General features: G+C 39.4%; 2 non-coding genes across 2 annotated transcripts; both read right to left on the minus strand.

Annotated features, from left to right (window-relative positions):
* Positions 1-853: 853 nt before the first annotated feature.
* LOC147271792 (U1 spliceosomal RNA) lies at positions 854-1017 on the minus strand. Its single transcript, XR_015116963.1, has one exon. It is a non-coding gene; the product is annotated as a U1 spliceosomal RNA (small nuclear RNA).
* Positions 1018-1793: 776 nt separating this feature from the next.
* LOC147271793 (U2 spliceosomal RNA) lies at positions 1794-1984 on the minus strand. The gene has a single exon (XR_015117062.1). It is a non-coding gene; the product is annotated as a U2 spliceosomal RNA (small nuclear RNA).
* Positions 1985-21979: the final 19995 nt, after the last annotated feature.

Below are 21979 nucleotides of genomic sequence, written 5' to 3' on the forward strand. Positions count from 1 at the left end.
AAAAAACTAAGAATGATGCTGACGGTAATGTAGGAAGAGTTGAAACTAACGTTAAAATGATGCTACACTGATGTCATAAGAATTGCTAATAAACTCAAAATGATGCTGACAGTCATGTAGTGATAGTTGCTAATAAACTCAGTGATGCTTACAGTAACGTAGTAAGTGTTTCGAATAACCTCAAAGTGAAGCTGACAGTCATGTAGTAAGAGTTGCTACTAACCTCAAAATAATGCTACAGTGATGTCGTAAGAATTGCTAATGATCTCAAAATGATGCTAACAGTGATGCCGGAAGAATTGTTAATGAATTCAAGAATGATGCTGACAGTAATGCAGTGATAGTTGCTAATAAACTCAAAGTGATGCTGACAGTAATTTATTAAGAGTTGCTACAAACCTTAAAATAATGACACAGTAATGTAGTAAGAGTTGCTATGAAACTAAAAATAATGCGACAGTGATGTAAGAAGAATTGCTAATGATCTCAAAATGATGCGACAGTGATGTCGTAAGAATTGAGAGTCCGGGTTTTCCAAGTTGATCTCCTCCCACGCATGAATTCTCTGGTATCATTCCACTTACTGCGAAGACGAGCCGTGGATGTATTGTCCTGAGCCCAGGGCTTGTCAGATACCATGACCTTCAACTAAATGTGGCAGAAACCCTGCCCTCTTCATTTAGGGCTGGAAGGTGTGAGAGATACTGGGAGCTCATCGAGGCTACGTCCTCCGCGGTCTCCTCAGGCTGGCCAGCACAAGAGGAGACTGCCAACTGGCCGGGACAGGCAGTCACCGTTGTTGTTGCTGCCGTCGTCGGCCTTTCTTTCTTTCTTTCGTTTTTTCACACGATCACAGGGGAGAGCGCGGACGCAGTCCCCCACTGTCAGAAATTATGCAGTTGAGATTCGCACATTTGGGGAATTCACCAGGGTCAGCACAGCCCCAGTGCAATGGCTGAGCCTCACCCGGGGAGAACCACCTTGCTGATCATGGTATCTCCCCTGCCAGGTAAGTATGACTCGCTGAGCTTAGGAACAGACATGAGCTCCAGGGACACAGCCTTCTGACTGACAGGCAGGGAGGCCGACACAGCGCCTGATCTTTCCTACCTTGTGCCAATCTGTTGCGTGCGCAGCCCCCTTTGTTTCTCACAACGATGCCAGATGTCGGATATCCCAAGCCCGGGAAGCTCGACCGATGCCGTTTTCAAGGCTGACCTTCTCGCTGGGGGCACCAGCGTGGCCTCTAACCGCACGCATCGTGCCCCGCAGTAAAAAAAAACAATCTCCGTCCGCTTTCACCCTTGGATGGAGCGTCGCGACCATGAGAGCTGTCAACGCAAGCGGCCCAATTCCGAAAGACTGAAGGCAGCAAGCTGGGGTTTCACATTTCAACATCAAGTTCACAACCCATCTCTGGGCAAAACACGCACATTGAAGGTTCAGGTCTTTCAGAGTGCATTCCAAAGCCTTTTGGGAAAGGCTCCGAGAGCAGTGCCGTCAGCGGACCTCCATCCTTATCTGGAGTGCAAACGGAGCCACAACTTGACGCCCAGCTGCAGCGCGGGCGGAAATCCAGCCCCGGCCTCATGTGCAGCACTCGAGAGTTGGCCTGAAGAGCACGGGATTTTCTCCTGACAAAAGGGGAGGGGCCCGCACTGTTCCTGGAAGGCCATTGCGGCCGCAGGTTGAGAAAAAGCTGCAGGGCAGGAGGAGAACCCTGGTCCGGTTTTGGGTGGAGCAGGTGAGCGAGTGCCTGGCGGAGGCTTGTTTTATTTCCGACAAGAAATGCGGGGCATTGCACCACTCCTGGAAATACTGCAACACCAGGTTGATGCGTGGAAAGGACGGAGCAAGCTCCCGTTCCATCTCCCTGTTCCAAAAAGCAATTTAATATATGGTTCCCGGATAGGGAACGTACCAGATATTAAACTGATAAGAACAGATACTACACTTGATCTTAGCCAAAAGGCCGAGAAGCGATGCCTGTCAGCCACCCGACGTGAGAGCCAGCACCCCCGGTACAGCCAATCCCGGCCGCGGCTGTGGGCAGGAACTGCAACATTTTGGGTGGCGACACAAAATGCAGTGCCATAAACACTACATCTGGCACACTGGTTGTCCCCACTGCTATCCAAAGCAAAGGCAATCGGTGCCTTCACCCTGCTATGCTAGTGGGGCGACTCAAAGTAAAACAAAGCAGTGTTCAAAGCCACAAGCCAGCGACTCATCCTGGACTCGGGGTTTTCCAAGTTGATCTCCTCCCATGCATGAATTCTCTGGTATCATTCCACTTACTGCGAAGACGAGCCGTGGATGTATTGTCCTGAGCCCAGGGCTTGTCGGACACCATGACCCTCAACTAAATGTGGCAGAAACCCTGCCCTCTTCATTTAGGGCTGGAAGGTGTGAGAGATACTGGGAGCTCATCGAGGCTACGTCCTCCGCGGTCTCCTCAGGCTGGTCAGCATAAGAGGAGACCGCCAACTGGCCGGGACAGGCAGTCACCGTTGTTGTTGCCGCCGTCGTCGGCCTTTCTTTCTTTCTTTCGTTTTTTCACACGATCACAGGGGAGAGCGCGGACGCAGTCCCCCACTGACAGAAATTATGCAGTTGAGATTCCCACATTTGGGGAATTCACAAGGGTATCCAAAGCCCGGGAAGCTCGGCCGATGCCGTTTTCAAGGCTCACCTTCTCGCTCGGGGAACCAGCGTGGCCTCGAACCGCATTAGAATTGCTAATGAACTCAAAATGATGCTAAAAGTAATGTTGTGAAAGTTTCGAATAACCTCAAAGTAATGCTGACAGTCATGTAGTAAGAGTTGCTACGAAACTCAAAATAATGCGACAGTGATGTCGTAAGAATTGATAATGATCTCAAAATGATGCGACAGTGATGTCGTAAGAATTGCTAATAAACTCAAAATGATACTAACAGTAATGTAGTGAAAGTTTCGAATAACCTCGAAGTGATGCTGACAGTCATGTGGTTAGAGCTGCGAGTAACCTAAAAATGATGATGACAGTGATGTCGTAAGAATTGCTATTGAACTCAAAACGATGCTAACAGTAACGTGGTGATAGTTGCTAATAAAATCAGTGATGCTGACAGTAATGCAGCAATAGTTGCTAATAACCTCAAAATGATGCGACAGTGATGTCGTAAGAATTGCTAATGAACTCAAAATGATGCGACAGTGATGTCAGAAGAATTGCAAATGAACTCAAAATGATGCTGACGGTCATGAAGTGAGAGTTGCTACTATCCTCAAAATGATGCTACAGTGATGAAGGAAGAGTTGCTACGAACCTCAAAATAATGCGACAGTGATATTCTAAGAATTTCAAATGAACTCAAAATGATGCTGACGGTAATCTAGTAAGAGTTGCTAAAAAAACTCAAAATAATGCGAATGTGATGTCGTAAGAATTGCTAATAAAGTCAAAATAATACTGACATTATTGTAGTAATAGTTGCTACGAACCTCAAAATGATGCTACAGTGAGGTCGTAAAGATTGCTAATAAACTCAAAATGATGCTACAGTGATGTAGGAAGAATTGTTAATTAAAGAATGATGCTGATGGTAATGTTGTGAGAGTTGCGAAAAACCTCAATATGATGATTACAATAATGTCGTAAGAATTCCTAATGAACTCAAAATGATGCTACAGTGATGTTCTAAGGATTGCTAATAAACTCAAGATGATGCTAACAGTAATGTAGTGATAGTTGCTAACAAAGTCAAAGTGATGCTGACAGTAATGTAGTGAAAGTTTCGAATAACCTCAAAGTGATGCTGACAGTCTTGTAGTAAGAGTTGCTACGAACCTCAAAATGATGCTCCAGTGATGTAGTGAGAGTTGCTTAAAACCTTAAAATGATGCTGACAGTGATGTAGTGAGAGTTGCTACAAAGCTCAAAATGATGCTACAGTGATGTGGTGAGAGTTGATAGTAATTTCAAAATCACGCTTAAGTGATGTAATGAGAGTTGCTACTTTCCTAAGAAATGATGCTACAGTGATGTGGTGAGAGTTGCTACGAATCCCAAAATTATGCTACAGTAATGTCGCGAGAGTTGCGACTATCCTCATAATTATGCGACAGTGACGTACTGAGGGATGCTATTTACCTAAGAAATGATGCTACAGTGATGTGGTGAGAGTTGCTAAAAATGTCCAAATGATGCTAGAGTGATGTAATGAGAGTTGCTACTAACCTAAGAAATGATGCTACAGTGATGTGGTGAGAGTTGCTACTTACCTAAGAAATGATGCTACAGTGATGTGGTGAGAGTTGCAACTATCCTCAAAATGATGCTACAGTGATGTGGTGAGAGTTGCTACTTACCGAAGAAATGATGCTACAGTGATGAGGTGAGATTTGCTACGAACCTCAAAATAATGCTACAGTGATGTCGTGAGAGTTGCGACTATCCTCAAAATGATGCGACAGTGATGTGGTGAGAGTTGCGAGGAACCTCAAAATGATGCTACAGTGATGTAGTGAGAGTTGCTACGAATCTCAAAATGATGCTGACAGTGATGTCGTGAGAGTTGCTACGATCCTCAAAATGATGCTAAAGTGATGTTATGAGAGTTGCTAAAAACCTAAGAAGTGATGCTACAGTGATGTGGTGAGAGTTGATAGTAATTTCAAAATAATGCTAAAGCAGTGTAATGAGAGTTGCTACTTCCCTAAGAAATGATGCTACAGTGATGTAGGGAGAGTTGCTACGAACCGCAAAATGATGCTACAGTGATATAATGAGTTTTGCTATTTACCTAAGAAATGATGCTACAGTGATGTGGTGAGAGTTTCTACAAAGCTCAAAATGATACTGAGAGTAATGTAGTGAGTTGCTACGAATTTCAAAATGATGCTAAAGTGATGAAATGAGAGTTGCTAATAACCTCAAAATGATGCTACAGTGATGTAGTGAGAGTTGCTACCAACCTCAAAATGATGCTGATAGTGATGAAGTGAGAGTTGCTAAAAATCTCAAAATGATGCTATCAGTAATGTTGTGACAGTTGCTAAAAACCTCAAACTGATGCTACAGTGATGTAGTGAGAGTTGCTACTAATCTCAAAATGATGCTGACACTCATGCAGTGGGAATTTCAAAAATCCTCAAAATGATGCTACAGTGATGTAGTGAGAGTTGCTACTAATCTCAAAATGATGCTGACAGTGATGTAATGAGAGTTGCTACTAACCTAAGAAATGATGCTCCAGTGATGTCGTGAGAGTTGCTAAAAACCGCAAGATGATGCAACACTAATGTCGCCAGAGTTGCTACGATGCTCAAATGATGCTACAGTGATGTAATAAGAATTGCCACTAACCAAACAAATGATGCTACAGTGATGTAGTGAGAGTTGCGAAAAACCTCAAAATGATGCAACAATAATGTAGTGAGAGTTGCGACGAACCTCAAAATGATGCTGATAGTGATGTCATGAGAGTTTCTACGAACCTCAAAATGATGCTGAAGTGATGTAATGAGAGTTGCTACTAACCTAAGAAATGATGCTACAGTGATGTGGTGAGAATTCTACGAACCTCAAAATGATGCTGACAGTAATGTAGTGAGAATTGCTACGAACCTTTAAATGATTCGACAGTGGTGTAGTCAGAGTTACTACTATCCTCAAAATGATGCTTCAGTGATGTAGTAAGAGTTGCTACTATCCTCCAAATGATGCTACAGTGATGTGGTGCGAGTTGCTTCAAATCTCAAAATGATGCTCCAGTGATGCAGTAAGAGTTGCTTAAAACCTTAAAATGATGCCACAGTGATGGGGTGAGAGTTGCTACTAATCTCAAAATGATGCTAAAGTGATGCAGTAAGAGTTGCTTAAAACCTTAAAATGATGCTGACAGTCATGTAGTGAGAGTTGCTTAAAATCTCAAAATAATGCGACAGTGATGTGGTGAGAGTTGCTACTATCCTTCAAATGATGCTACAATGATGTAGTGAGAGTTGCTTAAAATCTCAAAATGATGTGACAGTGATGTAGTGAGAGTTGCTAAAAACCTCAAAATGATGCTGACAGTAATGTGGTGAGAGTTGCTAAAAACCTCAAAATGATGCTCCAGTGATGTAGTGAGAGTTGCTACTAATCTAAAAAATAATGCCAAAGTGATGTAGTGAGAGTTGCTTTAAATCTCAAAATGATGCTCCAGTGATGCAGTAAGAGTTGCTTAAAATCTCAAAATGATGCGACAGTGATGTGGTGAGAGTTGCTACTATCCTCCAAATGATGCTACAGTCATGTAGTGAGAGTTGCTAAGAACCTAAAAATGATGCTACAGTGATGTAGTGAGAGTTGCTAAAAACCTCAAAATGATGCTGACAGTAATGTAGTGAGAGTTGCTACGAATCTCAAAATGATGCTACAGTAATGTAGTAAGAGTTGCGAAAAATCTCAAAATGATGCTACAGTGATGTAATGAGAGTTGCTAAAATCCTAAAAATGATGCTACAGTGATGTAGTGAGAGTTGCTACGGACCTGAAAATGATGCTACAGTGATGTGGTGAGAGTTTCTTAAAATCTCAAAATGATGCGACAGTGATGTGGTGAGAGTTGCTACGATCCTTAAAATGAGGTGGCAGTGATGTAGTGAGAGTTGATCCTAATCTCAAAATGAAGCTGACAGTGATGTGGTGAGAGTTGATAGTAATTTCAAAATCACGCTAAAGTGATGTCATGAGAGTTGCTACTTTCCTAAGAAATGATGCTACAGTGATGTAGTGAGAGTTGCTACTTACCTAAGAAATGATGCTACAGTGATGTGGTGAGAGTTGCTAAGATACACAAAATGATGCTACAGTAATGTAGTGAGAGTTGCTACGAATCTCAAAATGATGCTCCAGTGATGTAATGAGAGTTGCTACAAATGTCCAAATGATGCTAGAGTGATGTAATGAGAGCTGCTACAAACCTAAGAAATGATGCTACAGTGATGTGGTGAGAGTTGCTACTTACCTAAGAAATGATGCTACAGTGATGAGGTGAGATTTGCTACGAACCTAAAAATAATGCTACAGTGATGTCGTGAGAGTTGCGACTATCCTCAAAATGATGCTACAGTGATGTAGTGAGAGTTGCTACGAATCTGAAAATGATGCTGACAGTGATGTCGTGAGAGTTGCTACGATCCTCAAAATGATGCTAAAGTGATGTAATGAGAGTTGCTACAAACCTAAGAAGTGATGCTACAGTGATGTGGTGAGAGTTGATAGTAATTTCAAAATAATGCTAAAGCAGTGTAATGAGAGTTGCGACTTCCCTAAGAAATGATGCGACAGTGATGTAGTGAGAGTTGCTACGAACCGTAAAATGATGCTACAGTAATATAATGAGGTTTGATATTTACCAAAGAAATGATGCTACAGTGATGTGGTGAGAGTTTCTACAAAGCTCAAAATGATACTGAGAGTAATGTAGTGTGAGTTGCTACGAATTTCAAAATGATGCTAAAGTGATGTAATGAGAGTTGCTAATAACCTCAAAATGATGCTACAGTGATGTAGTAAGAGTTGCTCATGACATCAAAATGATGCTACAGTGATGTATTAGGTTGCTAAAAACCTCAAAATGATGCTACAGTGATGTAGTGAGAGTTGCTACGATCCTAAAAATGATGCTACAGTAATGTATTAGGTTGACTAAAAACCTCAAAATGATGCTCCAGTGATGCAGTAAGAGTTGCTTAAAACCTTTAAAAATGATGCTGACAATCATGTCGTGAGAGTTGCTACTATCCTCCAAATGATGCTACAGTGATGTCGTGAGAGTTGCTAAAAATCTCAAAATGATGTGACAGTGATGTGGTAATAGTTTCAAAAAACTCAAAATGATGCTCCAGTGATGTAGTAAGAGTTGCTACGAACCTCAAAATGATGCTGACAGTGATGTAGGAAGAGTTGCTAAAAACCTCAAAATGATGCTGCAGTGATGTAGTGAGAGTTGCTACTAATCTCAAAATGATGCTAAAGTGATGCAGTAAGAGTTGCTTAAAACCTTCAAATGATGCTGACAGTCATGTAGTGAGAGTTGCTTAAAATCTCAAAATGATGCGACAGTGATGTGGTGAGAGTTGCTACTATCCTTCAAATGATGCTACAATGATGTAGTGAGAGTTGCTTAAAATCTCAAAATGATTTGACAGTGATGTGGTGAGAGTTGCTACTATCCTTCAAATGATGCTACAATGATGTAGTGAGAGTTGCTTAAAATCTCAAAATGATTTGACAGTGATGTAGTGAGAGTTGCTAAAAACCTCAAAATGATGCTGACAGTAATGTGGTGAGAGTTGCTAAAAACCTCAAAATGATGCTCCAGTGATGTAGTGAGAGTTGCTACTAATCTAAAAAATGATGCTAAAGTGATGTAGTGAGAGTTGCTTCAAATCTCAAAATGATGCTCCAGTGATGCAGTAAGAGTTGCTTAAAACCTTAAAATGATGCTGACAGTCATGTAGTGAGAGTTGCTTAAAATTTCAAAATGATGTGACAGTGATGTGGTGAGAGTTGCTACTATCCTCCAAATGATGCTACAGTGATGTAGTGAGAGTTGCTACGGACCTGAAAATGATGCTCCAGTGATGCAGTAAGAGTTGCTAAAAAACCTCAAAATGAGTCTGACAGTCATGTAGTGAGAGTTGCTAAGAACCTAAAAATGATGCTACAGTGATGTAGTGAGAGTTGCTAAAAACCTCAAAATGATGCTGACAGTAATGAGGTGAGAGTTGCTACAAATCTCAAAATGATGCTACAGTAATGTGGTAAGAGTTGCGAAAAATTTTAAAAATGATGCTGAAGTGATGTGGTGAGAGTTGCTAAAATCCTAAAAATGATGCAACAGTAATGTAGTGAGAGTTGCTACGAACCTCAAAATGATGCTACAGTAATGTGGTGAGAGTTGCTTAAAACCTCAAAATGATGCTACAGTGATGTAGTGAGAGTTGCTATGGACCTGAAAATGATGCTCCAGTGATGCAGAAAGAGTTGCTTAAAACCTCAAAATGATGCTACAGTGATGTGGTGAGAGTTTCTTAAAATCTCAAAATGATTCGACAGTGATGTGGTAAGAGTTGCGAAAGACCTCAAAATGATGCTGACAGTAATGTGGTGAGAGTTGCTAAAAATCTCAAAATGATGCTAGAGTGATATAGTGAGAGTTGCTACGAACCTCAAAATGATGCTCCAGTGATGTGGTGAGAGTTGCTACTATCCTCCAAATGATGCGACAGTAATGTGGTAAGAGTTGCTAAAAATCTCAAAATGATGCTAAAGTGATGTGGTGAGAGTTGCTAAAATCCTAAAAATGATGCAACAGTAATGTAGTGAGAGTTGCTACGAACCTCAAAATGATGCTACAGTAATGTGGTGAGAGTTGCTTAAAACCTCAAAATGATGCTACAGTGATGTAGTGAGAGTTGCTATGGACCTGAAAATGATGCTCCAGTGATGCAGAAAGAGTTGCTTAAAACCTCAAAATGATGCTACAGTGATGTGGTGAGAGTTTCTTAAAATCTCAAAATGATTCGACAGTGATGTGGTAAGAGTTGCGAAAGACCTCAAAATGATGCTGACAGTAATGTGGTGAGAGTTGCTAAAAATCTCAAAATGATGCTAGAGTGATATAGTGAGAGTTGCTACGAACCTCAAAATGATGCTCCAGTGATGTGGTGAGAGTTGCTACTATCCTCCAAATGATGCGACAGTAATGTGGTAAGAGTTGCTAAAAATCTCAAAATGATGCTAAAGTGATGTGTTGAGATTGAAAAAAAAATCAAAATGATGCTGTCAGTAATGCAGTGAGAGTTGCTACGACCCTCAAAATGATGCTACAGTGATGTAGTGACAGTTGATAAAAACCTCTTAATGATGCTACAGTGATACAGTGAGAGTTGCTACTCATCTAAGAAATGATGCTAAAGTGATGTAGTGAGAGTTGCTTCAAATCTCAAAATGATGCTGACAGTAATGTGGTGAGAGTTGCTAAAAACCTAAAAATGATGCTCCAGTGATGTAGTGAGAGTTGCTACTAATCTAAAAAATGATGCTAAAGTGATGTAGTGAGAGTTGCTTCAAATCTCAAAATGATGCTCCAGTGATGCAGTAAGAGTTGCTGAAAACCTTAAAATGATGCTGACAGTCATTTAGTGAGAGTTGCTTAAAATCTAAAAAATGATGCTACAGTGATGTGGTGAGAGTTGCTACTATCCTCCAAATGATGCTACAGTGATGTAGTGAGAGTTGCTACGGACCTGAAAATGATGCTCCAGTGATGCAGTAAGAGTTGCTTAAAACCTCAAAATGAGTCTGACAGTCATGTAGTGAGAGTTGCTAAGAACCTAAAAATGATGCTACAGTGATGTAGTGAGAGTTGCTAAAAACCTCAAAATGATGCTGACAGTAATGTAGTGAGAGTTGCTACGAATCTCAAAATGATGCTACAGTAATGTTTTAAGAGTTGCGAAAAATCTCAAAATGATGCTGAAGTGATGTGGTGAGAGTTGCTAAAATCCTAAAAATGATGCAACAGTAATGTAGTGAGAGTTGCTACGAACCTCAAAATGATGCTACAGTAATGTGGTGAGAGTTGCTTAAAACCTCAAAATGATGCTACAGTGATGTAGTGAGAGTTGCTATGGACCTGAAAATGATGCTCCAGTGATGCAGAAAGAGTTGCTTAAAACCTCAAAATGATGCTACAGTGATGTGGTGAGAGTTTCTTAAAATCTCAAAATGATTCGACAGTAATGTGGTAAGAGTTGCGAAAGACCTCAAAATGATGCTGACAGTAATGTGGTGAGAGTTGCTAAAAATCTCAAAATGATGCTAGAGTGATATAGTGAGAGTTGCTACGAACCTCAAAATGATGCTCCAGTGATGTGGTGAGAGTTGCTACTATCCTCCAAATGATGCGACAGTAATGTGGTAAGAGTTGCTAAAAATCTCAAAATGATGCTAAAGTGATGTGTTGAGATTGAAAAAAAAATCAAAATGATGCTGTCAGTAATGCAGTGAGAGTTGCTACGACCCTCAAAATGATGCTACAGTGATGTAGTGAGAGTTGCTAAAAACCTCTTAATGATGCTACAGTGATACAGTGAGAGTTGCTACTCATCTAAGAAATGATGCTAAAGTGATGTAGTGAGAGTTGCTTCAAATCTCAAAATGATGCTGACAGTAATGTGGTGAGAGTTGCTAAAAACCTCAAAATGATGCTCCAGTGATGTAGTGAGAGTTGCTACTAATCTAAAAAATGATGCTAAAGTGATGTAGTGAGAGTTGCTTCAAATCTCAAAATGATGCTCCAGTGATGCAGTAAGAGTTGCTTAAAACCTTAAAATGATGCTGACAGTCATTTAGTGAGAGTTGCTTAAAATCTCAAAATGATGCTACAGTGATGTGGTGAGAGTTGCTACTATCCTCCAAATGATGCTACAGTGATGTAGTGAGAGTTGCTACGGACCTGAAAATGATGCTCCAGTGATGCAGTAAGAGTTGCTTAAAACCTCAAAATGAGTCTGACAGTCATGTAGTGAGAGTTGCTAAGAACCTAAAAATGATGCTACAGTGATGTAGTGAGAGTTGCTAAAAACCTCAAAATGATGCTGACAGTAATGTAGTGAGAGTTGCTACGAATCTCAAAATGATGCTACAGTAATGTTTTAAGAGTTGCGAAAAATCTCAAAATGATGCTGAAGTGATGTGGTGAGAGTTGCTAAAATCCTAAAAATGATGCAACAGTAATGTAGTGAGAGTTGCTACGAACCTCAAAATGATGCTACGGTAATGTGGTGAGAGTTGCTTAAAACCTCAAAATGATGCTACAGTGATGTAGTGAGAGTTGCTACGGACCTGAAAATGATGCTCCAGTGATGCAGTAAGAGTTGCTTAAAACCTCAAAATGATGCTACAGTGATGTGGTGAGAGTTTCTTAAAATCTCAAAATGATGCGACAGTGATGTGGTAAGAGTTGCGAAAGACCTCAAAATGATGCTGACAGTAATGTGGTGAGAGTTGCTAAAAATCTCAAAATGATGCTAAAGTGATATAGTGAGAGTTGCTACGAACCTCAAAATGATGCTCCAGTGATGTGGTGAGAGTTGGTACTATCCTCCAAATGATGCTACAGTGATGTAGTGAGAGTTGCTTAAAATCTCAAATGATGCAACAGTGATGTAGTGAGAGTTGCTACGATCCTCAAAATGATGCTACAGTAATGTATTAGGTGGCTAAAACCTCAAAATGATGCTACAGTGATGTAGTGAGAGTTGCTATGGACCTGAAAATGATGCTCCAGTGATGCAGTAAGAGTTGCTTAAAACCTCAAATTGATGCTACAGTGATGTGGTGAGAGTTTCTTAAAATCTCAAAATGATGCGACAGTGATGTGGTAAGAGTTGCGAAAGACCTCAAAATGATGCTGACAGTAATGTGGTGAGAGTTGCTAAAAATCTCAAAATGATGCGAAAGTGATATCGTGAGAGTTGCTACGAACCTCAAAATGATGCTCCAGTGATGTGGTGAGAGTTGCAACTATCCTCCAAATGATGCGACAGTAATGTGGTAAGAGTTGCTAAAAACCTCTTAATGATGCTAAAGTGATGTGTTGAGAGTTGAAAAAAAAATCAAAATGATGCTGTCAGTAATGTAGTGAGAGTTGCTACGGACCTCAAAATGATGCTCCAGTGATGCAGTAAGAGTTGCTACTCATCTAAGAAATGATGCTAAAGTGATGTGGTGAGAGTTGATAGTAATTTCAAAATCATGCCAAAGTGATGTAATGAGAGTTGCTACTTACTTAAGAAATGATGCTACAGTGATGTGGTGAGAGTTGCTACGAACCTCAAAATGATGCTTCAGTGATGTGGTGAGAGTTGCTACTTACTTAAGAAATGATGCTACAGTGATGTGGTGAGAGTTGCTACGAACCTCAAAATGATTCTACAGTGATGTAGTGAGAGTTGCTACGATCCTCAAAATGATGCTACAGTAATGTATTAGGTTGACTAAAAACCTCAAAATGATGCTCCAGTGATGCAGTAAGAGTTGCTTAAAACCTTTAAAAATGAAGCTGACAGTCATGTAATGAGAGTTGCTACTATCCTCCAAATGATGCTACAGTGATGTCGTGAGAGTTGCTAAAAATCTCAAAATGATGCTGCAGTGATGTGGTAATAGTTGCTAAAAACCTCAAAATGATGCTGCAGTGATGTAGTGACAGTTGATACTAATCTAAGAAATGATGCTAGAGTGATGTAATGAGAGTTGCTTCAAATCTCAAAATGATGCTCCAGTGATGCAGTAAGAGTTGCTTAAAACCTAAGAAATGATGCTACAGTGATGTAGTGAGAGTTGCTACTATGCTAAAAATGATGCTGACAGTGATGTAGTGAGAGTTGCTACTATGCTCAAAATTATGCTGACAGTAATGTAGTAAGAGTTGCTAAAAATCTCAAAATGATGCTACAGTGATATAGTGAGAGTTGCTACGAACCTCAAAATGATGCTCCAGTGATGCAGTAAGAGTTGCTTAAAATCTTAAAATGATGCTGACAGTCATGTAGTGAGAGTTGCTACGAACCTCAAAATGATGCTACAGTAATGTAGTGAGAGTTTCTTATAAAACTCAAAATGATGCGACTGTGATGTGGTGAGAGTTGCTTAAAACCTCAAAATGATGCTCCAGTAATGAAGTGAGAGTTGCTACGAACCTATAAATGATGCTACAGTGATGTAGTGAGAGTTGCTTAAAACCTCAAAATGATTCCACAGTCATGTGGTGAGAGTTGCTTAAAACCTCAAAATGATGCTACAGTAATTTTGTAAGAGTTGCTACGAACCTCAAAATAATGCTACAGTAATGTATTAAGTTGCTAAAAACCTCAAAATGATGCTACAGTAATGTATTAAGTGGCTAAAAACCTCAAAATGTTGCTACAGTGATGTAGTAAGAGTTGGTTAAAACCTCAAAATGATGCTCCAGTGATGTAGTGAGAGTTGCAACTAATCTAAGAAATGATGCTACAGTGATGTGGTGAGAGTTTATTAAAATCTTAAAAAGATGCGACAGTGATGTGGTGAGAGTTGCTACTATCCTCCAAATGATGCTACAGTGAAGTAGTGAAAGTTGCTAAAAACCTCAAAATGCTGCTACAGTGATGTCGGAAGAGTTGCAAAAAATCTCAAAATGATGCTAAAGTAATGTGGCGAGAGTTGCTAAAAACCTCACAATGATGCTGTCAGTAATGTAGTGAGAGATGCTACGAACCTCAACATGATGCTACAGTAATGTAGTAAGAGTTGCAAAGAACCTCAAAATGATGCTACAGTGATGTAGTGAGAGTTGCTACAAACCTATAAATGATGCTCCAGTAATGAAGTGAGAGTTGCTACGAACCTATAAATGATGCTACAGTGATGTGGTAGGAGTTGCTTAAAACCTCAAAATGATTCCACAGTCATGTAGTGAGAGTTGCTTAAAACCTCAAAATGATGCTACAGTAATGTTGTAAGAGTTGCTACGAACCTCAAAATGATGCTACAGTAATGTATTAAGTTGCTAAAAACCTCAAAATGATGCTACAGTAATGTATTAAGTTGCTAAACACCTAAAAATGTTGCTACAGTGATGTAGTGAGAGTTGCTTAAAACCTCAAAATGATGCTCCAGTGAAGTAGTGAAAGTTGCTAAAAACCTTAAAATGCTGCTACAGTGATGTCGGAAGAGTTGCTAAAAATCTCAAAATGATGCTAAAGTGATGTGGCCAGACTTGCTAAAAACCTCACAATAATGCTGTCAGTAATGTAGTGAGAGATGCTACGAACCTAAACATGATGCTACAGTAATGTAGTGAGAGTTGCTACGAACCTCAAAATGATGCTACAGTAATGTAGTGAGAATTGCAACCAAAATCAAAATGATGCTACAGTGATGTAGTAGGAGTTGCTAAAAATCTAAAAATGATGCTGTAAGTAATGTAGTGAGACTTGCTACGAACTTCAATAATGCTACAGTAATGTTGTAAGTGTTGCTTAAAATCTCAAAATGATGCTCCAGTGATGTAGTGAGTTGCTTAAAACCTCAAAATGATGCGACAGTGATGTGGTGAGAGTTGCTACTAATCTCAAAATGATGCTTCAGTGATGTGCTGAGAGTTGCTACTAATCTCAAAATGATGCTCCAGTGATGTAATGGGAGTTGCTACTAACCTAAGAAATGATGCTACAGTGATGTAGTGAGAGTTGCTACTATGCTAAAAATGATGCTGACAGTGATGTAGTGAGAGTTGCTACTATGCTCAAAATTATGCTGACAGTAATGTAGTAAGAGTTGCTAAAAATCTCAAAATGATGCTACAGTGATATAGTGAGAGTTGCTACGAACCTCAAAATGATGCTCCAGTGATGCAGTAAGAGTTGCTTAAAATCTTAAAATGATGCTGACAGTCATGTAGTGAGAGTTGCGACGAACCTCAAAATGATGCTACAGTAATGTAGTGAGAGTTTCTTATAAAACTCAAAATGATGCGACTGTGATGTGGTGAGAGTTGCTTAAAACCTCAAAATGATGCTCCAGTAATGAAGTGAGAGTTGCTACGAACCTATAATTGATGCTACAGTGATGTAGTGAGAGTTGCTTAAAACCTCAAAATGATTCCACAGTCATGTGGTGAGAGTTGCTTAAAACCTCAAAATGATGCTACAGTAATTTTGTAAGAGTTGCTACGAACCTCAAAATAATGCTACAGTAATGTATTAAGTTGCTAAAAACCTCAAAATGATGCTACAGTAATGTATTAAGTGGCTAAAAACCTCAAAATGTTGCTACAGTGATGTAGTAGGAGTTGGTTAAAACCTCAAAATGATGCTCCAGTGATGTAGTGAGAGTTGCAACTAATCTAAGAAATGATGCTACAGTGATGTGGTGAGAGTTTCTTAAAATCTTAAAAAGATGCGACAGTGATGTGGTGAGAGTTGCTACTATCCTCCAAATGATGCTACAGTGAAGTAGTGAAAGTTGCTAAAAACCTCAAAATGCTGCTACAGTGATGTCGGAAGAGTTGCTAAAAATCTCAAAATGATGCTAAAGTGATGTGGCGAGAGTTGCTAAAAACCTCACAATGATGCTGTCAGTAATGTAGTGAGAGATGCTACGAACCTCAACATGATGCTACAGTAATGTAGTAAGAGTTGCTAAGAACCTCAAAATGATGCTCCAGTGATGTAGTGAGAGTTGCTACAAACCTATAAATGATGCTCCAGTAATGAAGTGAGAGTTGCTACGAACCTATAAATGATGCTACAGTGATGTGGTAGGAGTTGCTTAAAACCTCAAAATGATTCCACAGTCATGTAGTGAGAGTTGCTTAAAACCTCAAAATGATGCTACTGTAATGTATTAAGTTGCTAAAAACCTCAAAATGATGCTACAGTAATGTATTAAGTTGCTAAACACCTAAAAATGTTGCTACAGTGATGTAGTAAGAGTTGCTTAAAACCTCAAAATGATGCTCCAGTGAAGTAGTGAAAGTTGCTAAAAACCTTAAAATGCTGCTACAGTGATGTCGGAAGAGTTGCTAAAAATCTCAAAATGATGCTAAAGTGATGTGGCCAGACTTGCTAAAAACCTCACAATAATGCTGTCAGTAATGTAGTGAGAGATGCTACGAACCTAAACGTGATGCTACAGTAATGTAGTGAGAGTTGCTACGAACCTCAAAATGATGCTACAGTAATGTAGTGAGAATTGCAACCAAAATCAAAATGATGCTACAGTAATGTAGTAGGAGTTGCTAAAAATCTAAAAATGATGCTGTAAGTAATGTAGTGAGACTTGCTACGAACTTCAATAATGCTACAGTAATGCTGTAAGTGTTGCTTAAAATCTCAAAATGATGCTCCAGTGATGTAGTGAGTTGCTTAAAACCTCAAAATGATGCGACAGTGATGTGGTGAGAGTTGCTACTAATCTCAAAATGATGCTTCAGTGATGTGCTGAGAGTTGCTACTAATCTCAAAATGATGCTCCAGTGACGTAATGGGAGTTGCTACTAACCTAAGAAATGATGCTACAGTGATGTAGTGAGAGTTGCTACTATGCTAAAAATGATGCTGACAGTGATGTAGTGAGAGTTGCTACTATGCTCAAAATTATGCTGACAGTAATGTAGTAAGAGTTGCTAAAAATCTCAAAATGATGCTACAGTGATATAGTGAGAGTTGCTACGAACCTCAAAATGATGCTCCAGTGATGCAGTAAGAGTTGCTTAAAATCTTAAAATGATGCTGACAGTCATGTAGTGAGAGTTGCTACGAACCTCAAAATGATGCTACAGTAATGTAGTGAGAGTTTCTTATAAAACTCAAAATGATGCGACTGTGATGTGGTGAGAGTTGCTACGAACCTCAAAATGATGCTACAGTGATGTAGTGAGAGTTGCTACGAACCTCAATAATGCTACAGTAATGTATTAAGTTGCTAAAAACCTAAAAATGATGCTACAGTGATGTAGTGAGAGTTGTTTAAAAAATTTTAAAATGATGCTGACAGTCATGTAGTGAGAGTTGCTCCTATCCTCCAAATGATGCTACAGTGATGTAGTGAGAGTTGCTTAAAATCTCAAAATGATGTGACAGTGATGTGGTAATAGTTTCAAAAAACTCAAAATGATGCTCCAGTGATGTAGTAAGAGTTGCTACGAACCTCAAAATGATGCTGACAGTCGTGAAGTGAGATTTGCTACTATCCTCAAAATGATGCTACAGTGATGTAGTGAGAGTTGCTACTATCCTCCAAATGATTCCACAGTAATGTAGTGAGAGTTGCTTAAAACCTCAAAATGATGCTACAGTAATGTTCTAAGAGTTGCTACGAACCTCAAAATGATGCTACAGTAATGTATTAAGTTGCTAAAAACCTCAAAATGATGCTACAGTAATGTATTAAGTTGCTAAAAACCTCAAAATGTTGCTACAGTGATGTAGTAAGAGTTGCTTAAAACCTCAAAATGATGCTCCAGTCAAGTAGTGAAAGTTGCTAAAAACATGAAAATGCTGCTACAGTGATCTCGGAAGAGTTGCTAAAAACCTAAAAATGCAGCTACAGTCATGTCGGAAGAGTTGCTAAAAATCTCAAAATGATGCTAAAGTGATGTGGCGAGAGTTGCTAAAAATCTCAAAATGATGCTAAAGTGATGTGGCGAGAGTTGCTAAAAACCTCACAATGATGCTGTCAGTAATGTAGTGAGAGTTGCTACGAACCTCAAAATGATGCTCCAGTGATGTAGTGAGAGTTGCTACGAACCTCAAAATGATGCTACAGTAATGTAGTGAGAGTTGCTACGAACCTCAAAATGATGCTCCAGTGATGTAGTGAGAGTTGCTACGAACCTCAAAATGATGCTCCACTGATGTAGTGAGAGTTGCTACTAATCTAAGAAATTATGCTACAGTGATGTAGGAAGAGTTGCTGAAAAAATCTCAAAGTGATGCTTCAGTGATGTGGTGAGACTTGCTAAAAATCTCAAAATGATTCCACAGTAATGTCGTGAGAGTTGCTACGAACCTATAAATGATGCTACATTAATGTTGTAAGAGTTGCTACGAACCTCAAAATGATGCTACACTAATGTATTAAGTTGCTAAAAACCTCAAAATGATGCTACAGTAATGTATTAAGTGACTAAAAACCTCAAAATGTTGCTACAGTGATGTAGTAAGAGTTGCTTAAAACCTCAAAATGATGCTCCAGTGAAGTAGTGAAAGTTGCTAAAAACCTCAAAATGCTGCTACAGTGATGTCGGAAGTGTTGCTAAAAAATCTCAAAATGATGCTAAAGTGATGTGGCGAGAGTTGCTAAAAACCTCACAATGATGCTGTCAGTAATGTAGTGAGAGTTGCTACGAACCTATAAATGATGCTCCAGAAATGAAGTGAGAGTTGCTACGAACCTATAAATGATGCTACAGTAACGTAGTGAGAGTTGCTACGAACCTCAAAATGATGCTACAGTAATGTAGTGAGAGTTGCTACGATCCTCATAATGATGGTACAGTAATGTATTAACTTGCTTAAAATCTAAAAATGATGCTCCAGTGATGTAGTGAGCGTTGCTACGAACCTCAAAATGATGCTGACAGTCATGAAGTGAGAGTTGCTACTATCCTCAAAATGCTGCTACAGTGATGTCTGAAGAGTTGCTAAAAATCTCAAAATGATGCTCAAATGATGTGGCGAGAGTTGCTAAAAACCTCACAATGATGCTGTCAGTAATGTAGTGAGAGATGCTACGAACCTCAACATGATGCTACAGTAATGTAGTGAGAGTTGCAACGAACCTCAAAATGATGCTCCAGTGATGTAGTGAGAGTTGCTACTAATCTAAGAAATGATGCTACAGTAATGTAGGAAGAGTTGCTAAAAATCTAAAAATGATGCTTCAGTGATGTGGTGAGAGTTGCTAAAAATCTCAAAATGATGCTAAAGTGATGTGATGAGAGGTGCTAAAAATCTAAAAATTATGCTGTCAGTAATGTAGTGAGAGTTGCTACGGACCTCAAAATGATGCTCCAGTGATGAAATAAGAGTTGCTTAAAACCTTTAAAAATGATGCTGACAGTCATGTAGTGAGAGTTGCTACTATCCTCCAAATGATGCTACAGTGATGTCGTGAGAGTTGCTTAAAATCTCAAAATGATGTGACAGTGATGTGGTAATAGTTTCAAAAAACTCAAAATGATGCTCCAGTGATGTAGTAAGAGTTGCTACGAACCTCAAAATGATGCTGACAGTCGTGAAGTGAGATTTGCTACTATCCTCAACATGATGCTACAGTGATGTAGTGAGAGTTGCTACGATCCTCAAAATGATGCTACAGTAATGTATTAGGTTGCAAAAAACCTCAAAATGATGCGACAGTGATGGAGTGAGAGTTGCTACGATCCTCAAAATGATGCTACAGTAATGTATTAGGTTGACTAAAAACCTCAAAATGATGCTCCAGTGATGCAATAAGAGTTGCTTAAAACCTTTAAAAATGATGCTGACAGTCATGTAGTGAGAGTTGCTACTATCCTCCAAATGATGCTACAGTGATGAAGTGAGAGTTGCTTAAAATCTCAAAATGATGTGACAGTGATGTGGTAATAGTTTCAAAAAACTCAAAATGATGCTCCAGTGATGTAGTAAGAGTTGCTACGAACCTCAAAATGATGCTGACAGTCGTGAAGTGAGATTTGCTACTATCCTCAACATGATGCTACAATGATGTAGTGAGAGTTGCTACTAATCTAAGAAATGATGCTAAAGTGATGTGGTGAGACTTGCTACTATCCTCCAAATGATGCTGCAGTGATGTAGTGAGAGTTGCTTAAAATCTCAAAATGATGCTACAGTGATGTGGTGAGAGTTGCTACGAACCTCAAAATGATGCTGACAGTAATGTGGTGAGAGTTGCTAAAAACCTCAAAATGATGCTGCAGTGATGTAGTGAGAGTTGCTACTAATCTAGAAAAAGATGCGAAAGTGATGTAGTGAGAGTTGCTTCAAATCTCAAAATGATGCTCCAGTGATACAGAAAGAGTTGCTTAAAACCTTAAAATGATGCTTACAGTCATGTAGTGAGAGTTGCCTAAAATCTCAAAATGATGCGATTGTGATGTGGTGAGAGTTGCTTAAAACCTCAAAATGATGCTCCAGTGATGTAGTGAGAGTTGCTACTAATCTAAGAAATGATGCGACAGTGATGTGGTGAGAGTTGCTACTATCCTCCAAATGATGCTACAGTGAAGTAGTGAAAGTTGCTAAAAACCTCAAAATGCTGCTACAGTGATGTGGTGAGAGTTGCTCCGAACCTCAAAATGATGCTGACAGTAATGTGGTGAGAGTTGCTAAAAACCTCAAAATAATGCTGCAGTGATGTATTAAGTGTTGGGAAAAACCTCAAAATGATGCTCCAGTGATGTAGTGAGAGTTGCTACTAATCTAGAAAATGATGCTAAAGTGATGTAGTTAGAGTTGCTTCAAATCTAAAAATGATGCTCCTGTGATACAGAAAGAGTTGCTTAAAACCTTAAAATGATGCTTACAGTCATGTAGTGAGAGTTGCTGAAAATCTCAAAATGATGCTACAGTGATGTAGTGAGAGTTGCTTAAAACCTCAAAATGATGCTCCAGTGATGTAGTGAGAGTTGCTACTAATCTAAGAAATGATGCGACAGTGATGTGGTTAGAGTTGCTACTATCCTCCAAATGATGCTACAGTGAAGTAGTGAAAGTTGCTAAAAACCTCAAAATGATGCTACAGTAATGTATTAAGTGACTAAAAACCTCAAAATGTTGCTACAGTGATGTAGTAAGAGTTGCTTAAAACCTCAAAATGATGCTCCAGTGAAGTAGTGAAAGTTGCTAAAAACCTCAAAATGCTGCTACAGTGATGTCGGAAGTGTTGCTAAAAAATCTCAAAATGATGCTAAAGTGATGTGGCGAGAGTTGCTAAAAACCTCACAATGATGCTGTCAGTAATGTAGTGAGAGTTGCTACGAACCTATAAATGATGCTCCAGAAATGAAGTGAGAGTTGCTACGAACCTATAAATGATGCTACAGTAACGTAGTGAGAGTTGCTACGAACCTCAAAATGATGCTACAGTAATGTAGTGAGAGTTGCTACGATCCTCATAATGATGGTACAGTAATGTATTAACTTGCTTAAAATCTAAAAATGATGCTCCAGTGATGTAGTGAGCGTTGCTACGAACCTCAAAATGATGCTGACAGTCATGAAGTGAGAGTTGCTACTATCCTCAAAATGCTGCTACAGTGATGTCTGAAGAGTTGCTAAAAATCTCAAAATGATGCTCAAATGATGTGGCGAGAGTTGCTAAAAACCTCACAATGATGCTGTCAGTAATGTAGTGAGAGATGCTACGAACCTCAACATGATGCTACAG

Source organism: Aulostomus chinensis, chromosome 1 (assembly GCF_037954235.1).
Source record: "Aulostomus chinensis isolate RoL2024-O1b breed Wild chromosome 1, RoL_Achi_v1.0, whole genome shotgun sequence".
NCBI lineage: Eukaryota > Metazoa > Chordata > Actinopteri > Syngnathiformes > Aulostomidae > Aulostomus > Aulostomus chinensis.